The 6,000-nt window shown below is 38.6% G+C and overlaps 1 protein-coding gene across 1 annotated transcript in view; it reads right to left on the bottom strand.

Moving 5' to 3' along the window:
* Positions 1 to 1,292: 1,292 nt before the first annotated feature.
* Positions 1,293 to 6,000, bottom strand: part of LOC145492486 (tyrosine-protein kinase receptor Tie-1-like) — a 74,786-nt gene continuing 70,078 nt past the window's right edge. Inside the window, exon 7 of the transcript XR_014049990.1 lies at positions 1,293 to 1,709. The gene's annotated coding sequence lies outside the window, so the exon portion shown is untranslated. The remainder of the gene's footprint in view (positions 1,710 to 6,000) is intronic.

The following is a 6,000-nucleotide window of genomic DNA, read 5'->3' as shown; positions in this document are numbered from 1 at the left end:
CCACGCAGAAAAATCGAACTACGGTGTAGTTAGCCTGGGATCCAACGGTTTTTGCTTCCGAATGCCGATTCAGAAGTGCTGTTTTCGTTTTCTTCCTCTTGCATGATCTGTGAGCGAAGACAACTTTCGTTCAAAGCTCACACTGAACCGCTGCTTGTGTAAACAAATGAGAACTACGATGTTGTAAATTTTAAAAACTTCTCGCAAAGTTATTATTACAGGCGAAGAGCTCTTGCAGAAAATATATTTTGCGTTTCTAAACGTACGGTAGTCAAGGAAACTTGAAAGTCGCCTATAGAAGCGGAACTTCTTAAATTCTACCCTGTTTACAATGCGGTAAAATAAACGTTACCGGTATAACTATGGTTGTGATAAGCACATACATTGTAAATGATTTTCTGGACACCGAAATCTCATGAGTCTGCCTTGTGCATTCCTCTTATTTCGAAGAGAATCCACTGAATGAAATCTGTAAGACGGAAGCATGCACTGAGCAGGTAAGATAACAATCATGTTGTTGTGACACCCTGAATTTGCATTAAGTTTCAAACATTAACAATGCGTGAAAACTGAGTCACGCTTTTGTCATGCATGCAAAGTCCTGTGCTTGTTTCCGTCGACTGAGAAGCTTGCTTGTTGTAAAATTTGGGTTACACTTCCCAGTAAATATGATGTATTTTTAGCCTTTGCCACAAGGAACATTCCGGAGAGAAAAAGCCATTTCAAACAAGCTCATTTCACGCCGCGGGTCTGGGACTCCGGGACACATCATAATAATAATAATAATTGTAAACAGTGTAGTAAACAGTAGACAAAGTGGTGAGAATCATCTTCTTCTTTGGCTACATTTGTTTATGTTTTGATAGATATAAACACTTTGTAGAACATGCAAACAGCAGCTCACGCCGATCAAAGAATTCGAAGTTTCATCAAATGCGCATCCGTACTTTACTTTTTCTTTGGCCGTTCGAACGGCTGCAATCATCCGTTACTTCTTAGGCGGTTCGGACAGTAGGTTAGTGCATTTCAGGTTTACTTTCTTTGGCTTTCAGTGGTGAAATAAAGTAGTAACAGGAGCAGTTTCAATGATTAACAGCCATCCGCTCGAAATTATTTTAAGTGAGATGTGTAGCGGCACGGCACCATTCGAAATAAACTAAATGAATTATAATCATGAAGTTTCTAAGCCGTTCGTGACTGCTCGTTCGAAGATTTCATGAGCTGTTCGAACGTTTAGATCACCTGTTCGAAAGTCTTTTATGAGCCGTTCGAAATTTTTTTATGAGCCGGTCGAACGGTTTGTTTCATTACCCGTTCGGAATGTTTTGCGAGCCGTTCGAACGGTTAGGCTACCCGTTCGCAGTTTTCCCTGAGCCGTTCGAACGGTTAGGCTACCCGTTCGCAGTTTTTCCTGAGCCGTTCGAACGGTTTGGCTACCCGTTCGCAAGTTTTCCTGAGCCGTTCGAACGGTTAGGCTACCCGTTCGCAATTTTTTCTGAGCCGTTCAAACGGTTAGGCTACCCGTTCGCAATTTTTCCTGAGCCGTTCGAACGGCTAGGCTACCCGTTCGGAATACTTAATCACCCGTTCGAACACTCATTGAAACCCGTTTCAAACGGCTTGGTGACCCGTTTGTAACCCGTTCGATGGCCGTTCGTTTCACCCGTGTAACGGAAAGTCGTTAATGCACGTTTTCGCGTGAAAGGTCACTTATGTAAATAAATCAGTTTGTTGTTGCTACCAGCGATCCTGAGTTTTGTCTGGAAACAACCCTGCTCTACAGCGATACTCATAACAACATTCAAATAAATGCTTGATATATTATTGTTCATTTATTTCTTATTATGGGACAAAAAAAGCTGTTTGCATGCAGCAAAGGTTTGGAAAATTATAATTCAACAGAGATTTATTTGGCTTTACCTTTCAAACTTAACTTTGTATCTCTTATTACTTTAAAACATCCATGACTGACATTTGCACTCTCCACTATCTGAATGTTCCATGTCAATCAAGACAATCATACATAAGTTACTTAAGAGGCTGTCCGCCTAAGAATCGACCACTTAATTCGGATCAAAGTTTCGATTTCCTTCAAAATTTCTCCACGAAACTAGGTTTATATAAGGTAAAAGAAAATACATTTCTTTGGTTTTTATTCTTGATAATAGTCGAGATTTTGAGGAGAATGTGATCGATACCTGAAACCCTCAAATTGGGCCTTTCACGAAGCCGAAATTAGCCCTCATTGATATGCTTGCTGCCGAGCATATATTTAGCGTACGAAGATAAGAATTACACCACCATTAGATACATCATTGCACTTAAAAGAAATGGTAAAATCAAACCTGAGTATAGAAAATTACTAACATTGTAATCGGTTAAACAGGACAATGTCAACGCCATTTTCAAGAAGCGGGCCAAGTGGCGTAGCAAAAAGCGAAATTTCTCATAATTCTGACTTATTCGGAGAACCTATTGTATTTTTCTGAAAAGTACTAAGATAGGCCCTTGAAACCATAGAATAAAATTTATTGGCACTGGAGTATATGAAAGGATAGCTACGGAGTAAATTGTCTTAAATTCAGCAACTGGTCATCTACGCAAATAGCACGACTACTACGCTAAGTACATAAATTTCAAATTTCTTGTCTTATCCAGAAACGAAGATGACCTGGTACCACAGCTAAGGAAGAAAATTCAAAATGTCACCTTTAAATTTCCACTGCTTTACGTTCATGGCATCATGACATGATTTCCACTTTTTCGGCTATCAGTCCATTGTTACGACCAGCGCAGGAAGCAGGGTTTGATTCCTCAATCTTGTGTGACTGTCATCTAAAAATATTCAATGTTTCTAATTAGTTCCATAAAATGTGTAGGTAATCAAATCAACAATTTCTCCAGTTGACAAATGCACCAGTAGCATCAAAAGTAAAAAGAAAATTGAGTAATTACGTTTGAAATATCAGTTGCCATGTTTCTTCGCTTCAAGAACTGCCGCTGACCGTATCAACAAACTATGTAACTGAGCAAATCAATGGATAATCGATAAACAAAGTGCTTGCGAAGAAGTTATGCTAGCAAGATTATGTCAATGGAGAAAATGTGCTCTTTTTCTGTGATCTTAAACAAGCATTGCGGGCAAATAGAGGCGAAGAAAATATAATTTTTCTCCACGAATGTGTGAGGGAAATTAGTAATCACCTTTTTAGATGTCACTTGTCACGCGAGAATGTCACTGAGATTGACCTAATTCTTGCTCGGGCTGGCCTATTTGACCTCAGTGCGAGCAAGGTTAAAGAGATGACTGTGTGTCCAAAACACAGAAACAACCTTGGCAGGTATTGGCAGTCCCCTAGAACCTGTCAATACCCAGAAAATGCCAGGAAGTTTAAAAAAATTGAAGGAATTGTAATCAACTTGAAGACCTCGAAGGAGATTTACACTTTGTTTGGCGAAAAGGCACAAGTAGGGTCCCGTAAGTATAAAATATACTAGTTTTTAAACAAATAATTACTAAGACTTGAAGGCGTACCACTGTAGAAATTTGACTGGCAAAATATAGTCCTAACATACATTCATTGTTATTCATCTCATTTTCTTGTGTTTGGTTAGCAATCTGTACAACATGCCGAAAAAGTCACAAGGAAAAACTAGAGGGGGCGAAGTGGCTCCAAAGTTTTTCTGAAGATGAGCCTCTGATCGGTGAAAGTTGCAACAGGTACTATATAAGTACAGTGAGAAGTCTTATATTTAAGCAATTGAGCAATTTTTTTCCGTATATACATACCCTCGTTTAAATACGATGAGGGTTGGGAGAATTCAAGACAGTTATGCAAACACTCGACTATGTCTCAGGTTTGCATAACTTTCGAGAATTCTGCAAGCCCCCTGAGTGTTTAGATGAGGCTTTGTAAAAATAGAAAAGTGTCCTATGCTTTTATAAAATAATTCTAAAAAATATGCACAAATCCTAAAATGTCACAACAGTGTTTACATATTCTCACCTAAACACACCTATCAACCAATGAGAGTGCGTGTAGTAGCTCAGTTATTTTATAAACACAAAATCAATGTAATTGACCCGTTTTTTTTCACTTATTAAACTTGAAATATTTGCCTTTGCCCTGTCATTTATGAAGAAATGTAACTGTTTACCAGGATTGCCAAGCAACAAGCCAAGCTGACTCTCAGCACTGTTTTATCTTCGACGCCGTGCAAGGAAGTACCAACGCCTACAAAGACACTGGACGAAACTTACGTCAATTGCAGCCCGGCAGGTGATTACATAATACTTAAATGTACTGTACTCTTTCATCAGATAACACACTTTTACCGTAATGTCCGTAATGGTTTCCCGTACGAAAATCCTCGGCGAGACACGGGCCAGATTCAGGCCATAAAAAAAAGATGCTAACCAGCGAGACTCGAACGTGACAAGTCATGGCGATAATTTAGCTGACACGAGCAAGACATAACAAGCGAGAATTGAGCGAGACGTGACATTTGGATTGCCAGACTTAGCGATAATCAGGCCATTTTCAAGCCATAAAAAAATCACGTCAATAAACGATAAAATAACTCCTGACAATAAATCCACTGGCAAACGATTGGAAAACAAAAGACAATATAACGAGATTAGAGCGAGACATTTGTCTCATGCTTTTCCATTCCAGAAATGTCCTTTGTTTGTCAAACAATGCTTCATATAAAGACAATTAGGGGAATGCATAACAAAGAGACATATAAGCACATATTGACATACGCCTATACACAAAATACGCACATATAATACACCTGTGCATAGTTTGCTTATATCTGAGCTGCACTGTGACTGCCAGCCTGTGCAGGTATTACTACAGGTAGTACCATGGCATTTATATTCCAGCCAGTGTCTTCTGATATTGTCACACGCATTGGGACTACCCATGAAAAGCAAAACACAAGGATGTTCAACATTTCAGGAAAACTGACTTGGCTCAGAGCAGAGGCCATTATTCAAGATGAAGAGGGAAGGGAGAAAAGAGTGTATGATGCCAGAATAATGGACACCACAGGACAAATTGAGTTGTCACTGTGGGGAAACAAATTGACCCAATAAGGATGAACAATTTCACTCTCACTAATCATCAGCTAAGCACAATTATAAAAACAAAGCTTTCAGCTACTGAGCAGATTATTATCAGAACTGCTGAGAAACAAGAAATTGTCAATAAAAACACCTGAAAAACCCAAAAAACAATATTTGTTGTCCTGATATTTTAAGTGCAATGGTTTACATAGATCTGGTATGCAGCAACAAGTGCAGAAAAAATTGCTACAATTCCAGGTTCCAAATATAGCAGTGTGATGGCTGCAACAGATCCATGTTACTGAAAAATTCTTGCATTGAAGTAAATGCAACATTTCAACAGGAGAAGAAAAACACAGCAGAATGTAACTGCAATAAATTGCTTAAGTACTAAGAATGTTTTCAAATGAGGATGTGTATAAGAACAACAACAAGGAGGATAAATTAACAGAGAAACTCTTCTTACTAGAGAATGTGTACTGGCCATACGCAGTGTTGGTGTACAGTCACTAATCATTGACAAATGTCCAACTTTTACTCAAATATTTTTTGTTATGGACTGAATGTAAACGAAAACAATCGTAGTCATAGATTCTCTGTTACATCAGCTTGTGGTGTTGTTTGAATCTCCTCTCTTTTGGGTTAGCAAGTAACAAGGAGAAAAATTTACACGACTCACTGAAGTTCTCATAGGCGGCATTACATTTTCAATCTCAAACAGTGCAGCATTTGCAGCATTTAGGTGTCTAACATTCGTTTGGTTTCCCGGTGTTAAATCATGTCAAATGTTCTGTTTCTATCATTTGTTTTCCTTCTATTGTTCCTTTTGTTTCAAACGTTTAAATTTGCTCACCTCAAGTTTATTTATTCAAAGACCTACATGATTGGTTGACATAGCGAGGGATTTCCAGGGACCCTTCACAAAAAAA

The sequence above is a fragment of the Orbicella franksi genome, chromosome 7 (genome assembly GCF_964199315.1).
Source record: "Orbicella franksi chromosome 7, jaOrbFran1.1, whole genome shotgun sequence".
NCBI classification, from domain to species: Eukaryota; Metazoa; Cnidaria; class Anthozoa; order Scleractinia; family Merulinidae; genus Orbicella; species Orbicella franksi.
This window is presented reverse-complemented; position numbering and strand designations above follow the sequence as displayed.